The sequence below is a fragment of the Anser brachyrhynchus genome (assembly GCF_964034855.1).
Source record: "Anser brachyrhynchus genome assembly, chromosome: 26".
NCBI classification, from domain to species: domain Eukaryota; kingdom Metazoa; phylum Chordata; class Aves; order Anseriformes; family Anatidae; genus Anser; species Anser brachyrhynchus.
This window is the reverse complement of record NC_137719.1, coordinates 6,104,459-6,123,236: the sequence shown is the minus strand read 5'-3', so window position 1 is coordinate 6,123,236 and position 18,778 is coordinate 6,104,459. Positions and strand designations below refer to the sequence as shown.

Genomic DNA, 18,778 nt, shown 5'->3' with positions numbered 1-18,778 from the left:
CAAGCAGCCAGAATCCGGCACCCCGTGGTTCTGCTTGCGATGCTCCGGCGCATCTCGGCGCCACGGCTGCACCAGGTGCGGCAGCGCCACGTGGAGCTTGCAGCAAAGCCTCCCGGCACACGCCTTCGCAGCCCACCGCTCATCCAGGCAAGGAGCAGAGGGGGGAAAAAAATGAAAGAATATTGAACTTCTAATGCACTGTAATTACCAAATGATCCTATCTCAGAAGCAATGGGGCCCCATGGGATTTATTGCTGTATTAACAGTGGTTTTCCATTGCATTACTTAATGAATAATGTCTAGGCTAATAGCACACCAAAAAAAAAAAGAACAACTCCAGTGTAATTATTATTTCTTCTAATGCAGCCACTTCTTACATAAATACCCATCTCTCTTTATTGGGTTGCTGTTTAAAAAAAATGTTTCCTATTAAATTGCCATCGGCACGAGGCATATATTATCATTATTATTTTTACTTTTGCTACAAGAGGGTTTCCCCACTCCCCGATGCTTTTGCATACCTAAACGACCACTGGGCTCCCACCCGCACCCCCAGTGCCACCCTCGGCTTCGCGACCCGGGTTCTCAAAAAGCTGCAGGGACCTCAGCTGTGCAAACAGCCGAGCCTCTGTTTATTTTGGTAGCCTCACAAAATATTTATGGAGAGTTATTCGAGCAGAAAGGCTGAATGGAGATCATTGCAATGTGTCAAATTAAAGAGTGCTTAATGCCGCCTAATCTCCTGGTAATTACTGTTGTGGCAGCGGATGGCATTAGAGCCGGGTAAGAAAGCTAATGATAGTCGGATAGGAGCCTGGCTGGGTGTCAGTGCGAGGCGGGCGGAGAGCGGGCTTCTGTCATCCCGCAGCTCCAACAAGTGGGTCTCCTTCTGTACCGATAGATCAAGGGACCGCTCGCCTTTCTGCAGCATCCTCGCTCGAGGACGAGCGGTTATCCGTGCACTGGCACTAGGCAGGACATACCAAAAAAAAAGCAGGCATCACGGCTGGGCACTGCCTATCTTGGAGGGGGCCATCTGTACCCCAGGGAGCTCACCATCAATTAAAACAAAGCAGACAAGGAAGCTTAATCATCTCCATCGTAGAGCAGGGGACTTTAAATACCCAGAGAGTAAGAGACCCAGCAAATAATAATAAACGCTGCTTGGAGCTGCTGATGCTTATCTAAACTCTGCAGAGTTTGTGTCGCGCTAATTACTGGGGCTGTGTCTGATTAGCTCTGGAGTCGCTCGGGGATTGCTGTGCCTACGTGGGCACCTCGCACACATCACTGCCGTGCTTCGAGCATCGAAGCCAACCACCCGCAGGCCAAGGGGGAGTTCGGTCTTCACAGCCTGCCTGCTTTCTGTCCTTGGTGGGGTCAGCAGCAAGTGGAGCAGAAAAAGGGAGACGACTGCTTTGATGGGTTTCGGAGGTGCAAGCTGGACCAGCATACGCAGAGCTATATATTTAGAGGTACCTAATAGTTACCGAAGACATTGTAAACACCCGTGTTGTTCCTTAAGGACTCTTCTTTCTCTGTTTAATCACAAGCCTGGTTACACAACAGCAAGCCCATTGCCTGGGCAACGAGCTGTGATGTCAGGAGTCAGAGCCGACATCTACAGGGAAATGAACAGGAGCAGCTGATGAACCCTAGAGCAAGAGAGTTGTATTCTGATGCCAACTACTTAGTGCCGCTCTCAGATGCGCAGCCCAAGACAGGGAGCAGTTTCCAGGCAGGAAAATGTGATTCAGCATTTCCCCATCACCAGTGGCTCCCAGCATCGCAACATCCAAGGCAGAGAAAGGCTCAACCCAAGCCGTGAGCTCTGTCGGGTGTTTTTGTGTGTGTGTGTGTGGTGTTGATGCTGTGATTACATGCACTGGTGAGGCACAGGACAAACGTACAGGGCACTGTATGAAGACATTTCATGCATTTGTGTGAGAGCCTGCAGGTGGGACACCCCTTGTCCAGCACCAGAAGACACCGGGAAGTGCTGCAACAGCACCTCAACCCCTTGCAAAAATAATAATAATAAAAAAAATCACTATTCCCCTTGTATAGGTGCTTGCTCCTCCTGCCACCAGCTGCATGCTGGAGTCACCACCCAAGACGGTGGCAAACACCAAGCACCGGGGATGTCAGCGAGAGCCTCGGCACTGCCACGTCCCTCTGCTGGGGGACAGGGCCTGGGAGCAGCCCCCAGGCTGGGGAGGGGGCCGAGGGGGATACGGGAAAGGGCTCGCCGAGGGGAGGGAGGGATGAACCGGGCGGTTCCAGTTAGGGAGCTCAGCAAGCGCGAGGTTCATCATTAACTGTCAAACAGCGGTTTTAATCAGCCCTGCTCCTCGGCGGAAGATAGATTTAATATCAAGGCACATTTTCAGAGCCATTAGTTTAATTATGACAGGTGTCTGCAAACTGGATGGCTCCGCTTTCAAGCTATGAATGACAGCGCTTAATTCTCCGGGCCCACGGGGGCCACTAGGGTACTTTACAAAAATGAGTTTCCATTAAAGTGTAAGTGTTCCTTTCTTTCTTCTCCCCTTTCTTCTATTTTTTTTTTCAAAATATATATTTATGTATTTCTCTCCTTCCGTTCTCTCTCCTCTCTGCATGCTTCAAACTGAGAGCTGATCAGAAAATTGCCCTTTAGTAGAAGGCAAAAATAATTTTCCTCTCCCATTAGGGCTTACATTACAGGTTAGGAAAGCTGTGCCCCACGTTCTCTGGTCAGACAGAAGCACAGCAATTTGCTGCTTAACCTTTCCATTATCCATCTGGCTTCATCTTTTTCCCAATAAATAGGTAAATAACAAATAATGGAAGCTTTGGATGCCCACAGGGTGCTGCTTACCCCAAGCAGAGACCAAAGGCAGGTTGAGCTGAGCCCCTGAGGGTATGGGCTCAGCACCCAGCTTGGGCTTCAATGTGCTCCGTGCATCTCCCACCTCTGTGACCAGCCCCACGTCAGATGAGGTATGTGGGGCGTTCATCTTCAGTGCTCAACTTATATAGGCCTTCTGGATCAGGGCACTCCATATTTGTCTATTTTATGCACCAAAAAGCATCAAAAAAACCCAAATCAACAGAAAATTCTATGAGACTTATTTTCCTCATTCCTTATTTTCCTAACCAGAGAACTAGTTGCTTAGACAGCTCCTGACACAGAATAGGAAAGGTTTCTAATGCCCTCCTACGGTTATCTGATGGTCTTCGCCCACCGCGGTGCCTCCACGTGCAAGCTGCTCCATCCAGAGCAGCAGAACAAGGTTTCCAGAGCACTCCGGACTTGGCCATCTCCTGCCAGACGGCCAGGAGTGCTCAGTCCGCAAGACGTACCCAACAGGCTGAGCTCATTGCAAGGACCGGGTTATTTTGTAAACCTGACTCCAGCTGGCTCTATTATTTAGCACTCAGCTCTTGGAAGTGTTGCTGAGGAGCAGGACTCCGGGCTGGCTGCATTAGAGCGAGGCAGCCGACGTAACTCACGCAGGCACATCTCTGGCACCCGGTCTGGGCCCCAACTGGAGAGACTTGTGACGGAAAGCTTCTTGCTGCCTGACTTGGCTTCTTACTGGGTGGGTGGCAGGTGGGGTTACTGGTACCAAGCGGGACTTACATTTACATTTAATAAAACTGAAGTACTTGGTGATGCTCCAGACACAAACAGCATTATAGTCCAGCTTGTAGAGGAAGAAACAGAGGGAAGGAAAGGGGTGAAGACTTATCCTAGCTCTCCAGGTGAGAGCACAGGATGCCTGGCACGCCACCTCCCTGGCTGCAGCCTTTTTTTCTGTTTTAAAGTGCATGGTACAGCTCTGAGAAGCCCTGCTGCAGTGCCTCAGGACTATCCCTGCGCTTTCACCCCAGCCCTGGCAGCTTACTGATGCGTGGCTGACAGCACTGGCCGAGCACCCTGCACCCCCGGCAGGGCCACCCCCTGCACGCATTTCCCCAGGGGATGAGGGATGGATGGGTGCTGTCTCCCAAGTCAGCTCCCTTCATCCCATCACACCCTGCTGGGACAAATGCCCAAGGAACAGCACGTGAGGACGGGAAGAAGAGGAGCTGGGCTGAGCCCCCCACGCTGCCCAGGGAAGGCCAGGTTGTGCCAGGAGCAGAACATCGCGCCGCGATCCTGGCTGTGCAGTGACCTCTGCTGCAGAGCCAGGCAGCCACCTGCCACACATGGGAAGCTGCAGCTGATATGCATCTCTGGAAAAAGGCATCAACTTGCACCCTCAACACTGCCTTGATCTCCTGCAAGACTCCCCTGGTCTCTCTGACACCCTGCATGCACGCTGTGCCTGCCTGCATCCCCTGCCGGGGCACAGCAACCACCTCGCTCGTGTGTCAGCTCCCCGGCTCCTGCTGGGAGCCCCAGCGAGCACAAAGGGAAATGAAAGGGTTAGACCTCAACTGCTGTGCTCAGACTGCCTGAGAAGCATTTCTCCAGCCCTCACAAAATAGAATTCATCCAAACCTGGTTACTTCAGAGCTTCACGTGTGCACCCCAGCCTTGCCCTGCTGCCCGTTGGCGTCAGCGCCTTCACTGTGCAGCTCTGCAGCTCGAAGCTTTCTCAGCTAGCACTCCTCTGCAGGAGAGCACCGGCCTGGCACACTGCAGGGATCCCCGGGCAGGCTTCAGGGAAGCACTGGGAGCCTCACAGACCCCACCGAGCTGCCAGCTCCCCGGCCCAGCCGCCCCGGGCTGCCTGGTTTGGGGCCTCCTGGCAAGACAGCAGCCCCGGAGCGGGGCTCACCGGCACGAGGAGCCCCCAAGGCCCTCGCTTCCAGCCTCTGCACAGCCTGGAGTCTCTCAGAGTGTTTCTAAAAGGTCAAAAGGAAATATCACTTCTACTTTCCTCCAGTCTGATTTTGAAATATTCAAGTCTCCAGCCAGCCCTAAACGCTGCTATTCCTTACTCCTAATTCACAAGGTCCCTCGTTATCCCCATGTGCCCGTGACCTTTCCGTCATGTGTGCAGGAGCTGATGAATGGTAGTTAGGAGATGCCAAACTCACTCCACTTGTGAGACAAACCACACCAGTCTCAAAAAGGGTCAGGGAAATCCCTCATCACCCAGCTCTTCCAGCACTGGTCTCTGCAAAGCAGGGCTATAGGGCAGGGACTTTATGGCTGCACAGAAAACACCCTCAGAATGGATGAGCCGTCATCCTCCTCACCCCCAGCATGGTAAAAGGGGATGGCTGTCACACAGGGCAGCTGCCAGCCGGCACCTCGGTGACCTGGGGACTCTCCCTAATCGTGCCTCTGCCTGTACTTACCTTTGCCAGCTGTAGAGAGAGGACCCAACAGCTCATCCGCTTGGCCCCTGCTACAGACGCACAGCTCCAGGCAGAGCCCACTGAACTCTGCTGGCTCACACTCGCTCAGGATCCAGCAGAGATTCCTGGAGACCTGCAGACCTCAGGCACTGAGGATGTTAAAGCCTCTCTGGACTTCCTTGCATCCAGTCATACAATGGACTTGTTCAAGTGATCTTGCCAAAACTTGTGCATGCAAAACAGTCTAGGTCAACACTGGCATTCAGTACTTAAAAACCCCTCTACAAGTCTATAAGGCTTTTAAAAAACATCTAGGTGATGGGGGAAACCCATCACAAACTGTTTTTAAATGGAAATCAGACACAATGCATTTAGGATTTTTTGAACAGCCCTCCAGCATCCAGTCACCTCCTATGTCCGTAACTGCTCCGTAAACACGGCCTGTGGGTGCTAAACTGCAGAAAGCCACTGGGATTTCATGGGAAAGAGACACATTCCTAAGATCCATGACCAAAGTTAACAGCAAACTCGATTCAATTTCTGCATGACTTTCCAATTCCTTTAAAAAAATAATGAACAATGCGTTTCTCAAGGACACGGCCCCCCCCGCCCCCTTCCTTTTCATCCTGCTTGGAAGTGCCTCTGCCTTTGTTCCTCCCCAGGAGGGGTCTGGCAGGTTCTAGCACAGGAGGGATCTGGGAGAAACAGCAGAAGTTATTTAAGTCCAAACACATAAAATTATACATATTCAAAACAAAGAGCATGGGAACTTGGCAGAAGGAGAGGGTGTCTAAGTTACCAAAGCAGCCATAACTCAAGAGCTGACAAATGATGTGGGTTTGAAATGACTATTTATTCTGGTATTTAATAATACAAATCCAGAGCGTGGAAACTACTACACAGCTACATCACATTGTCTTTAGTGCCTCCAAGTCACTGAGGGCTATAAGGACTGAGCACTGCTGTGGTTTATATAATTTAATGCCTTTCCTACAGTTTTTTACTGCAGAAAAAAAAATACACGATCAGCAAGGAAAGGGATTCCCTGGCTAGTTTCTAAGTTAGCTTTGTTTCGGAGACTTTGGAGCTCGGCGAGGCATTGAATAGCACAGGGGGACCTGTGTCAGAGGGAGCCGACCAGCTCCCAGTCAATCCCTCCTACCCCCATGTTGAAAGCCACATCTCCAGAGCTGCTCAGCTTTATAACAAAGCTGACTCCAGCCGGCGGCACCAAGTACTTGCTCACCATGCGGCGGCAGCTCCCCAGAGACCCAGCTGTGCGGAGCTGCGAATGGCACACGGGCTGGCACTGCACGGAGGGGATGCTCAGTTATGCAAGTTCCTTACCCCACCAAGGAAGAGTCACATTACCGACCTCCCACTGCAAAAAGCCTAAAAACCAGTGGTTAGAAGCTCAGAGGAGTTTTATTTTGTTTATTTTTTGCTATTATTGTAGTGATAAGCCCGATCTAGGGAGTTGTATCTAGACTGAGTTCAAGTTTTACTCCAGTTTGTTGGTCCCTAATGGGTCTGTGAAACTTCCCTCGGGCAGCACGTGGGCAAAGGGGGTGCTCTCACTACAAAGATCCTTCCTGAGCTACCTCCCCATGCACATCAGTGACCTTCAGGGAAGTCTGGCCCCTTGAGAGATTCTGGCCTGATTATGTAGGACTGAAAGGTGGTGATTTGACCTTAAAATGCCATTTCAGGTGTTTGGTGCAGTCTCAGCTACCCCACAAGACGTGCAGAGGGCAGCACGTTCCCCTGCCCTAAACCTAGGCAGAGGCATTACTTCAGGTTACCCTGGAATAAGTCAAATGTAAAACAGCCTGGGTTCATGCCTCACAGGCTGCTGCTTGCTTTTTCCCCCCCTGCATGTTCAGTAGGCTTTTTGTATTTTAAATGCAATCCAGACTATAGAGTATATTTCTATTTTTCGAGTGAATAATGTTGTAATGACTAATTGCTACAGAAATTCACCTCTTCGTCTAATAAACCCAGTCCAATTGACTGGGGAAAGGAATCTATTGTTTTAAGATGTGCAATAATGGGAAAAAGGATTTTATGGCTCTCCATGACCTTTAAAAGGAAACTCAGAAAGTGGCCGGACAAAGCAAATACAGAAGGGTTCCTAGGAAAAAGCTGTCTGCAGTGGGTGTCTTTCCATATTAAATGGATTTTTTAAAACTCAGGTAAAGATTCTCATGCTCACTACATAGGAAACAGCCCCAGTGAGAAGAAGTATCCTTAAAAAAAGAGGCAAGCATGCTTGCTGGTTGCTGCAGGCTGAGAATAGCTTCAGTTCAACTGCAAATTAAACATACAATGAACAATGCCCAAATCAATATGGTTTGACTTTGGTTTGGAGAGGAGATGATGGATTCAGTTTCCTTTCCTTAACCCGTTCTCAAGCCTGCTGTCAGTGAGTTTGCAGATTGTTCCCAGACGTGCTGCAGACTCTGGTACTGGCCCAGTAGGGAAGGGAGCCCAGCAGAGCCCCTCGTTCAGCACTGATCCACACCCGGGGCAGGCTGGGGGGAGTAACGGATGCAGGGGGGTCAGGACTGACATCCAAAGCAGGACTCACAAGGCTCATCGCAGATGGCCACATATTACAAAGCCCTTAGCCCCCAGTAAGGCCAGTAGCTCACTCCACAGCTAAGCAGCCTGCACAGGCAACCAGATCGCAGCTAGCACAGTTACAAATCTCTGACCCTGCTCAGAAAAAAAAACACACCTGAAAGCATGCTGTCTGGAGTCCCCTTGTCACAGCAGGGTGCTGCCCTTCTGACAAGGGCCCCAGGGAAGGGATGCCAAAAACCCCAATGCTGCCCACCAACACTTCCCAGTGGCCGGGAGCCCCCAGACCCTGCCGGCTACCTCGGGAGGCCTGCTGCTGGCTGCAGGCAGGGAACGGCACCTAGCTCATCCAAATCCAGAGGTAATAAATAAAGGCATACTAGTGCTCCCAGCACACGATGAAGCTGTTGAATTTATACCCCTTCACATCAAGGGCTGCCAGCAGACGAGCATACTGTGTTCATCACAAGTCATTTTACGTGAGGTCAGTGCAACGCCCGACCCTCGCTGGTGCTGGGTTGGATTAACACAGAGCTTAGGCACCACTCGAGTCCCACTCCAGCCCTCCAAGTGGAAACCCTGTTCGCTTTCGGTACAGGAGGAATTTTACCCAGAGACTTCACGCTGACTGACAGCCAGCTGGGTACTTGCTGCCACAAGAAGAGTAAATAACACAAAGCAAAACTGGTTGTCACATTGCAAAGTGCTATTAACAACCCAAAGTAGAAACCACTAACTGCTTCTGTGGAGAGCCACTGAAGGAACAAGTCGATGTGTTTGTTTGTTTCCTTCACCTTAAATGCTTCGAAGAATCGTGAGAGGAACAGTATTTCAACCGTGAACTACCCAACCTTCAAATGCATTACCCAAAGAGAAGACCAGCATTAACATCTCTGCACAGCTATCACAAAGAAATAAAAAGTGTCACAGCCCCCAGAACCTGAGAGATGCTCTGAGCACGCTTACTTTTGGCTGGGAGAGCTACTGAAATCCACATGAGATACGAGATGCACCAGAACATTCAGCCCAAAAAAAAAGGAATATTCCAGAACATTTGTGAATCAGCTTTTCTAAGGCATTGAACCCTTCTTCCTTTCATCTTCTCCACAGAGAAAACACATAGTAAAACTACATAAATTATCAGCTGTACCATGAAAAATAACCTCCCGGGACTACAGCAAGCACTAGGAAATGCAGTTTTTCTCCAGCACTGTTTCATCAAGACCAAGGAGGTAGGGAATCGATGGGTTATAAATCAGGCAGGGTGGTGTTAATCCCCGAGCCACTCACCGAACCCCCTGCACCGTTCCAGCAAGGACTTAAACAGCAGATTTTGTACTGGCTTTGTGCAGATGGAGGTTGCCGAGCACTGGACGTGCGGCGCTGTGGGAGACACTCACCACCCTGCTTGGATGCTGAAGCAGGGGCAGGTGCTGCTCAGACACGTGCTGCTCGTGGTGACAGAGGTCTTTGTTCCGGAGGGCGACAAAAGGGAGCCACAGGGGGCCATGAAGACCCCCTGTCCCTGCTCTGACTGCAGGGAGAACCTTGGGCACCCGTAACCTCTCGCCTCCAACACACACAGGTAAAAGGCAGAAGAGAACTCAAGACTGCCACAGACACCAGGCTAGTGGAACAAAGCTTGAAAATCCCTAATGGCTTTGAGGAAACACAGCCCCATGTTTACTATTTCTGCAGTACCTCATTATTTAAGCCAAAACACATGATTTTAAGACAGCTGACTCAGGGCTTTTAATGCTTAGGGTTGCTAACGCCGTATGTGCACAAATGCTTTTCAGAGGTTCTGATCACCTGCAATTCACACCAAATTGTGGGTAGCTAGCACTAAAAACAGCAAGCCTGTAATTTTATATGCAGTTGCTATTTTACTTCCCGCTTTCTGTTGTGACCTTGATATTTTTGTGGTCCCAGATAGATGCAGCAAATGGAAAAAAAAAACATCGTTTTGCTCCCATGCAAAGCTGTTTCATCTCAGAAGAGGCGGTGAATTTTTATGCCCAGTGGCAAACACACAACCCATAATCCAAAGTAAGTGTTACCTGTGGCAGACAGGCTTCTGCAGCAGCACAGGGACACGCTCCCTCGGAGAAACTGGCAGGAATTTTCTTAAGGTCAAGCTTTGGCTCCAGCAGGGACGATACCAGATTTTACAGGCTGGCAACCAGTCACCTTGTTGCTATTCAGAGCAATACGAGCTCATTCATTTGTCTCTCACTGTAGTTAAAAAGAAAATAAAGAAAAAGACACATCAACACAACTACAAAGATCAGCTCTCTAGAAAGCAAGCTACAATATATAGGTTACAGTTTCCTGCTAAAACAAATCCCCTCACAGTATGATTTCATAGGCCATGCTAATTATTTTTAGGGCAAGCATAATAAAACCCAGGTGATTTGCCTTTAGCAATTTCTTCTTATCTTCACACAGCTCCGGATCATTTACCCACATGGCAAGCAATTACAACGAGCCCTGCAGTTCTTAACAGACATCTTTTGTCGAAACCCGGCAAGAGTACACAAAGGTTAATATGCTTCTGCACTACAGAAATCTGGGCATTGTCTTGTGGATTGTAAGACGTGCTGGTGACATGCTGAATTCAGCTGATTTACAAGATCAGCAAAACAGAAGGTTTTCCCACCGGGAGCCTTTTCCTAACTATTTCCTCACCGGGACGTTGGCGGGCAGGAGCCTGGGATTTGGAGCCGCCCTGCAGCCGGCGCATCGGGGCTGCGGCCAGGCTGCGCTCGCCCCGCTTCCCCCGAGAGCTGGGTTTCTGCTTCGTGATAACACAGAAAAGCAAAATCGCCCCACACTGTGGCCCTCCGCCTCCCGCAGGTTGTGTCTCTCGAGCACAAACCCGCTCTTCTGTCGCGCGCTGTGCGGCCACGGCGAGGAGAGTTTTGCTTGCCTGGGCTGGGCACAAGTGGGACTTGGCGTGAGGGTCAAAATGCAGGAAAAGGAGAAATTCGTCTACGCCGTAGCATCAGGCACTTGTGGCTGCTTGTATTAAATTGTCTCTCCATTGGGTATTAAGTGTAACATGCATTTAGGCTAACTCTGGGGTGCCTAAAGAGTAGAGACAGGAGATCTTTCCTCAGCTTTTATTCATATCAAAATATATATTTGTATTGATGAAGTACTGTCTGTCAGGCTACCGATGGAAAATCACTCTTGATGCAATAAAACCCTGCAGCCTGCTCAACTCTGCTAACAGTAACCCTACCCCGGCATTTAATTACAACTTTCAGGCTGAGAACCGACCCAGCTTGGTAGGAAGGGGAAGGATCCGCGGCACCAGGGGATCCTACACCGCCGGGACGGCGCTTGGTCCCACCGTGGCTCTGAGAGAGCCGATTACAGAAGGAGAAGCCTGTTGTATGGCGCAAAGAAATAATTAAAAAAACCTTCAGAAGGTTTGGCAGCATAAAAATTTCTGGCTCTGTCGTCTCTCTGTTTCTGTGAGCAGCAAAAGATCCATAATTCTCACACTTAATGTAATTCCAAGGCATCTAAAGTGATTTACAGTCAGTTTACTCAATACTTTCAGCTTTATTTAATGTAACAGTTATGGCACATAAAAAGTTTATTGAAAATCCTTTGGGAGTATGATTGAGTAAGAAACAGTCATTGCTAATACCATTACAAGAGCTGAAGAGAAGGATCCCAGCATGTTCTCTTGGTGACCTTTATGGCTCCGTGAGCCAGGGTTACCCCAGGAAATCCTCCCCGCCCCTCGGGGACGGCGCCCCTGCCCCGGGGGGCTGCGGCGGCCTCCTGCCCCCTGGGGCCGAGGAGCTGCTCTGCCTCGCCTGCAGGGTGGGAAGCAGAGGGAACTTCTGGGAAGCCGAGGGGGGAGGAATTTCCCTCCTGCCAAACTCACTCACTTATGCAGTTATTTATTTTCGCATTTGCCATTTGCAAGCAGAGCTGACGCTCTTCTCTGAAGAGCAGAGGAGCTGCTTTGGGTGGGGTTGGGATGCGAACAGGGCTGCAGCGGAGTGAAATCGCACGGATCCTTCCCAGCTCAGCTCCCCGCCATGCCATTAACTCTTGCAGCATCGTCAGCCTGCTAAGCTTCTCCCCAAATACAAAATTGCAAAAGCTGTTAATTTGCCCTAGCAGTTAACAAACATCCCTTTACTATCATTAGAGCAATAACTATAATTTACTAAATGCCACCACTGTTGGTGATAGCATCCACGGTGGTGCAGATATCTCAACATCAATTTTTGTCGGATATTCTTGCACTGCTGGCAGCCCACCAACGTTGCTTGAAACAACCGAGCATTCACGTCTATCTCAAAAGGCTGGAAGAGGAGCACAGTTATTATTGCCGTCGTTTTGGCAGCACCTAGAAGCTCCAGTTGTAGACCAAACCCACCTCATCCACGCTGCGTAAATACAAACCACTGCAAACCTTCCCGAGGGCACCGGTGTGAGCGCGCCCTTTCTCCATCCCTCGTGCCAGGGCTGAAGGCAGGTGCCAAAGGACGATGCCTGGTGCCGTGCGCGGTCTCCGGCGCCCAGGCAGATACGGCAGAAAGCGCAGCCTTCCTTCAGCTGGGACGCTTCCAAGATCTCTTTTCTCAAACCTACTTTCACACACAGTCACAGATTGTTTGCAAGCAAGCCATCTTTTCCAGGAATCAGAGGTGAAAGGTGTGTTATGTGAAGGCGGGAAGAGCCAGCAAACCCAGCACCAAATGAAAAATAAAAGCGCGCTGAATAAACTGGAATAAATAGACAGTAAAAGAAAAACATGTTCCACATGTGCATGTTCCATAAACAGAAAAAAGGTTACATTTTTTAGATAAGGCAACTGTGATGGATTGTTTAGCTGTATTTGTCAATCAAGTATTAAGACTTGCAGAATTAAAATCAGAGCAGTTCAGAGATGGATTCCAAGCTCTCCAAAACATCAGGTTTGGCATTTAGATAGCTATCAAGCTATCATCTCTAGACAGACAAACAGATAGATGGATGGATGATTTGGAGAAAAAGATGGAGACATTCTTTCAAGACTTTTTTTTTTTTTCCAAGAGATGATTTGCTCGTGCCAAGAATTCAGCCTGGGGACAAGTCCAAATGTAGCATTTCCTCTAGCTTAAACTGGGGCTTGGCCCAAACTAAACTTTGGCTCCAAAGACCTGCTCTCAGCAGGGACGCGGAGAACAGGATTTGGTGCCTCAAGCCCACCCCTGGTTTAGCAGAACAGACATGTGCATCATTAGAGGAATGGACACCTGCCTTTGCCCCCAGAAACACCATTTACAGGTGCCCAAATGTTAATGCCGAACAGATGGGTGGGAGAAAAGCAGCATTTCATGCTGGAATGGGCAGAGCAGACTCCAACAAGCCCACTATTGTTAGACAGAAATTCCTAGAAACAGATGCAGCAAATTCAGTGCTTCAGAGCCAGTTCTGGAGTTTGGGGTCTGCTGGGAGAAGACTGTGTAGCTTATGGATTAATGTACTATTATTACATTACTCTTTAAGCTTCAAAGGTCTGCCAGGAAACCTAAGCCTACTATCTATTGAATGACATTTTAAGAACAAATAATACATTAATATATTTAATTTGAGAATAAACACATACATTATAGGAAGGGATTTTGTCTATGCTGATAAGTCAGTGCCTGACCTTTCCATTGCAATCCCCGGGTGCTGAGCCGTAGAGGACCTCTTCCAGGAACCTTTGCTATCAGCTGCGAGGCAAGTGCCTTAACGCTGGTCCTGCCGGCTCAAAACTGCAGCTGACACGCTGTTTGGAAATGGGAGCTTAGCCGTAATTATCCCTTCGACACTAATCTACAGCTACACTAAATCTTGTTGCCTCAAATTAGTTAATCAATTAAGTGTCAAACCACAAAATGTTAGTGATTGTGGCCTGAATTTATTGCCTTGGCACATGCTTCCATCTGCTGCCTCGCTCCTTTACTCAGGTTCTGCCATCGGAAAACTTTGGGACAGGCACTTCCCTGGGCTCATTAGGGATGGATTAACGAGGCCAGGCCTGGAGTACTGGGTCCAGTTCTGGGCTCCCCAGTACAAGAGGCACGGAGCTACTGGAGAGGGCCCAGTGTACGGCCCCAGAGACAGTCAAGAGACTGGAGCATCTCCCCCGTGAGGAAGGGCTGAGAGCTGTGACTGGTGACCAGGTGAACACCACAGGTCACCTGCACCATCACCTCCTGCCAGCCTCGAGCATTCTGCGGTGCCCAAGTCTGAATCCTAATTCTTCACGAGCCCGAGATGCGTTGTTACGCTTACAGCAAGCCAGAAAGTCCCAGTACTTGCACAGGATAGCCTGGAAAATTTTAGAAGCTGATCAGTTCTCCTGGAAGTGTTTTCAGCTTCAGAGGTAGGGTTTTTTGGAATTTCAGTGAAAAGATAAAACTGATAACTGCAACATTTAACTTTTTCAAAAGTCATGTGAAAATATTCAGCCTTGGAAAACATTTCTGGTCAAAAAATAAAATAGTCTGTTTTCCTGGAAACAGTCTCAGAAAATAAATGTCATGCTTTTAAGTGTATATTTGAAAAAGGAAGAAAAGGAAGCTTTTTTTTTTTTTTTAAAAAAAAAGAGTTTTAGTTTTGTTTGTTATTATTGAAAAACAAAAAAAAATAAAAATGATTTTTCGATGGAAATTTCAGTTGTCGGTGAAAAGCTATTTTTCATTTAAATTATGTTTAGAAGAAAAATATTCACCCAGTTCTAGTCCCCAGGGCTAATGTCTGCAAGAGCTGCGTGGCCAGGGGTCATCTTCTCCCCATTTACAACTCCTGGGGCCAGAGCAGAAAGGGAAAGAGATGAGTATTCAATGCTCGGGGTCCCCGAGTGAGATGAGTGATGCTGGGCAAGTTATTGCCACGCTGGGAGCAAATGAAAGCATCCTGCTCCTCGGCTCTGTCATTGTCCTACCTCTGATGATCAGTTAAAAATGTAAATACGAAGGCTAGACTTTGGGAAAGCTCGTACAGGACGATGGGGGGAAAAATTGCAAAAGTGAGGTTTATTGATCCCCAGTCGAGATTGATGGCACAATAAGAGCAGGAGGCGAAGAGTGATTTTGCTTTTGAAAACGTTGATGAATAAGCACTCAGGGGCAACAAATAGCTGGACTCACCGAATGATGGACGGCAGCAGGCGAACAAGATGCATTTTTATAAATGGGTGAAAGGAGAGGAGGACTTATTAAAAAAAATGAATGACCACATGTGGCAGGGATATGCCACTGGGGAGAAGCCAGCCATTGATTTATGTGCACTACTGGCATTTGAAAATTCAATAATAACATTGACAAATGAGAGGCAAAGCTGGCCAGAGGACAGCAGAGAACTTGGAGTGGAGAAAGAAAATGCCAAGGTCAGGATGAAGGAACAGAAAAACATGCTTATGTTGGAAAGGCTTTGAGTTAACTCATCTATATAAAGACATTAAGAAAAATCACTCCGGGATCAGAGCTCACCATCCTGACTCTGTGGCATGAACTGGAGAGAAGTAAATGAAGGAGCTGCGGCACCCAGTGGGCCGCTCTATGGGATAGCCGCCTCCTGACCTGGGGAGCGGGGACCGTTTATAATCTTCCCCTCCAGCTTCTGGTAAGCCGGTGCCTCCAGCTCCCTGGCACCTTCAAAATTAAACACCCTGCAGCTTCTAGGAGCAGTTGGCACAACGCCCCCAGGCACGAGCACTGCCCCGCTCGCAGCTTCGCCCTTCGCATCGCTGGCTGGGCTCCCTGCAGGGGCTCCCGGAGACGCTCGGTGTCCGAGCCCCGTGGCACACGCAGTGAGCTGGGGGCAACCGGTTTTATGGGGGCCAGTGAGAGAAGGGAGCGCGGTGAGAGGGGGGCAAGGAACACGGTGCAGCCCAGCTGCGAGGAGGGGCTGCCGGAGGTGGTGTTGTGGCTGGGGCTGGGCTACGGCTGGGCAGCGACTGAGCCATACGCTGCTGGCAGGGCTGTCACGTCGCCCCGTGTCACTGCTCCGAAGGCTCGCGCATCCAAAAAAGGCAGAGGAGAGGAGCTGCCGGCTCCTCCGGGCTAGGCAAGTCTTACAGAAGTGGAGTTTGCCTTCTCCTTCACCTGCTCAGGAGGGGATGGCAGATGCCCTGTTGCAACAACCTCTCCTGCAGCACAGAGACCCGGTTCTTTGAAGCCCACGTGAAAAAGCAGGAACTGAACCCACCAGAGCCGTCTCTGGCTACCACTTGCATAATGCCTTGTCCTCACCAGCTCGCACAATGTAGCGTGGCACATAATGTTACCTTAACATTTGATCTACTTAATAAGCCCCCCATTTTTTTTTTTCCTCCGTGTCTTCTGGCTCAGTTACAAATGGCAGTAAAAGAGTACAATCAGCAGGCCAGGCTGCACGGAGAACACTGGTGAGAATGTGGCAGGAATGTACTTTGCTCTTTCTCACTGTTCCCGGCCTCCCTCCGGGCTTGTATTCATCTATGAAGATGTCTTTTCTAAATGCTGGAAGGTCAGAGGTGTGGCTGGAACATAATTCTGTGCATCAGTGTGCTTGGCTCAGTCGCAGGAGCACTTACTCAGTGGGGGAGAGAGTGCAAAGCCTGTTCACAGCCCCGATACCGCTCACCGGGGCCAGTGGAAGCGACTCCAGGAGGCTGGGTCAGGCCCTGGGAAACCCAGGAGTTTGGAGCTCGGTGGATTTGAACACTCAGAGGGTACAGATCCCGTCCTGGGGCTCTGCACAAGACTTTGGTGTTGAACGAAGCAAAGACCTCAAACAGCATGTAGCAATTTGCAGCGTTAGGACAGCATCCGTCCTACAGAGACTGGCTTGAGGCTGGGGGTAGTTCGAGCCCTCAAGCCCTTGTGATACTACAAGTCTTGCTCTTTTTTTTTTACATATATATTTTTAATATTTTTTTTCCTGGCCTTTTTGCAAAACAGTTTATTTCCACCTTCAGCAAAGCAGCTGAACTGTTCGTGGTGCTTTATTGCTCAGTTTTCCAACCTGGTAAATCTCACTGCCAGAGCCAGCTTTACTTTAAATATCATCTGCGACCACATGACTGAATAGCTGCTGTGCAGCACCGGCCTGGATGCTTTAGGATCTGTCCCTAAACAAGTTCCAAGCCAACTAATCCTTCAATACTAAGGGAAGTGATCTTCTGTATCCCCTCTCCTCCAGCCAGAGCAAACTTTGGCCAGGTGTTTTGGGGCCAAACCACCTAAACCCGAGGCCAAAACACTCTGTTAGCAGGAGGGGGATTTAGGACAAACCTCATTTTTCTGCACCACCCCAGCAGAGGTGTCAGCAGAAGGGTTACACACGATCTCATTAAGATTTACATTGCTGAGAATGGCGTTTGTACTCCTCTTATATGTTCTCTGTATTTAGAGGACTGCTGTTGCCACTCAGCTCCTCTATATACAGAATCAGTATCTTGGCACGTTATCCTTTGCCATTATCAATAATGAGGCCCACGTGAACACACACATTTTCTGCTCAGTATGTACAAGCTCTGAAAACAAACAGTATCACCTCACGTTTCCTTGATCTGAGGATCTCAAAGCAATTCACGCAGGTAAAATAAGCGTCTTGTACAGGTAGGTAAAGTGAAGGACAGGGAATTTGTCAGATTCATCCACGTTTTATCGGGAGTCTGTGGATGAAAACAGACCGACACTGCTGCAGGGATGGCTGGAGCCCCTTCCAGTATCTGGCAGTGTCTCTCTGCAGATGTAGCTTTACCCCTCTGAAAATCTCACAGTAAGAGTTTTAAACAAATAATTAAGGTTGGCAAGAAGCAGCTTGCTCTTTCTGGTTGCTGAAAAAATCCTCTACTCAAGTTTGACATAGCTGAAATAATTAAAGAAGGAAAAAGTTGAAAAGCCGATAAAATCTCTGAGAGCCCACCCCTCCGCCTGTCCCAAGCAATGTTACGCTGATAGCTGCCTGTGTCAGCAACAGGGTTTTGCAATCAAATTTGAAACAGTGCAGCTGAGGACAGCAATAATTTAGAGTTTGGAGCCAGTACTGCAGAAAACCTACAGGCCCAATCCCCGGCTGGTGTAAACTGGTGTAATTCTGCTGCTGTGAGGCTCGTGAACAGCAACTGAGGATCCGGCCGGAGGATCTTACCCCCTCCTCCCCACAAAGGTTGGAGCAGCTCCTGAGAATCACTCTAGAGCCCATTAAAACAAAAGTAAGATACCTCCAATCATTATTACTCATTTTTATGGCCACGTTGTTCACAAATGACTGAATTTAGCTGTCAAATGTATAGAAAAGAAAAATAAAATCGAAGCATCAGCCATCTGCGCCCCAGAAAATGTTTATATTTTCATGGGTTGTTTATGGCAAGAAGGTCTCAGCTCCTTTGTTGCACATCATATTAGTTATTGCATGGGAAATGAGTGTTTTTCACTTCGCCATTTATAAGGTTTTTGCATTCTCTCTCTTGTGCATGCTCGATCTCTCCCTATATGTATTTTTAGTCCATATGTCTCGGATTGACGCATGGAATTGTGTTTGTTTTACTGGTTCTGTCTCTCTAATAGTTTTTCATTGCAAAGGGGATCCAATGTTTCTTATTTACTCTGCTTTCTTCCAGTGCCATTATTGTGAGCGCTCGGTTCAATCAATCCAATTGCCTGATAGCTATGAGGTTCCCTGACCTATTTGAGTGTGAAGGAAACGGGAGCGGGGAGAGCTCTGAAAGCCTGCCTCGCCTCGGCTCGGGGATGCTTGCAGAGGGCCGGCGCTTGGGAAGCTCGCACGCCTGCCGGTGCCGTGGGTCAGGTCCTCAGCGGGAACCCGGGGTCAATCTGCTCGGTGACACGGGGCAGCTGCAGCAGCCCCCAGCTGGGGACGTGGCCTGGTTTGCTCGGATGTACCCCTGGACAAG

General features: G+C 49.1%; 1 protein-coding gene across 1 annotated transcript in view; it reads right to left on the bottom strand.

Moving 5' to 3' along the window:
• KCNU1 (potassium calcium-activated channel subfamily U member 1) overlaps positions 1–18,778 on the bottom strand; it is a 193,476-nt gene that overhangs the window by 60,362 nt on the left and 114,336 nt on the right. The window contains exon 30 of the mRNA XM_080568382.1: positions 9,936–10,110. The gene's annotated coding sequence lies outside the window, so the exon portion shown is untranslated. The remainder of the gene's footprint in view (positions 1–9,935; positions 10,111–18,778) is intronic.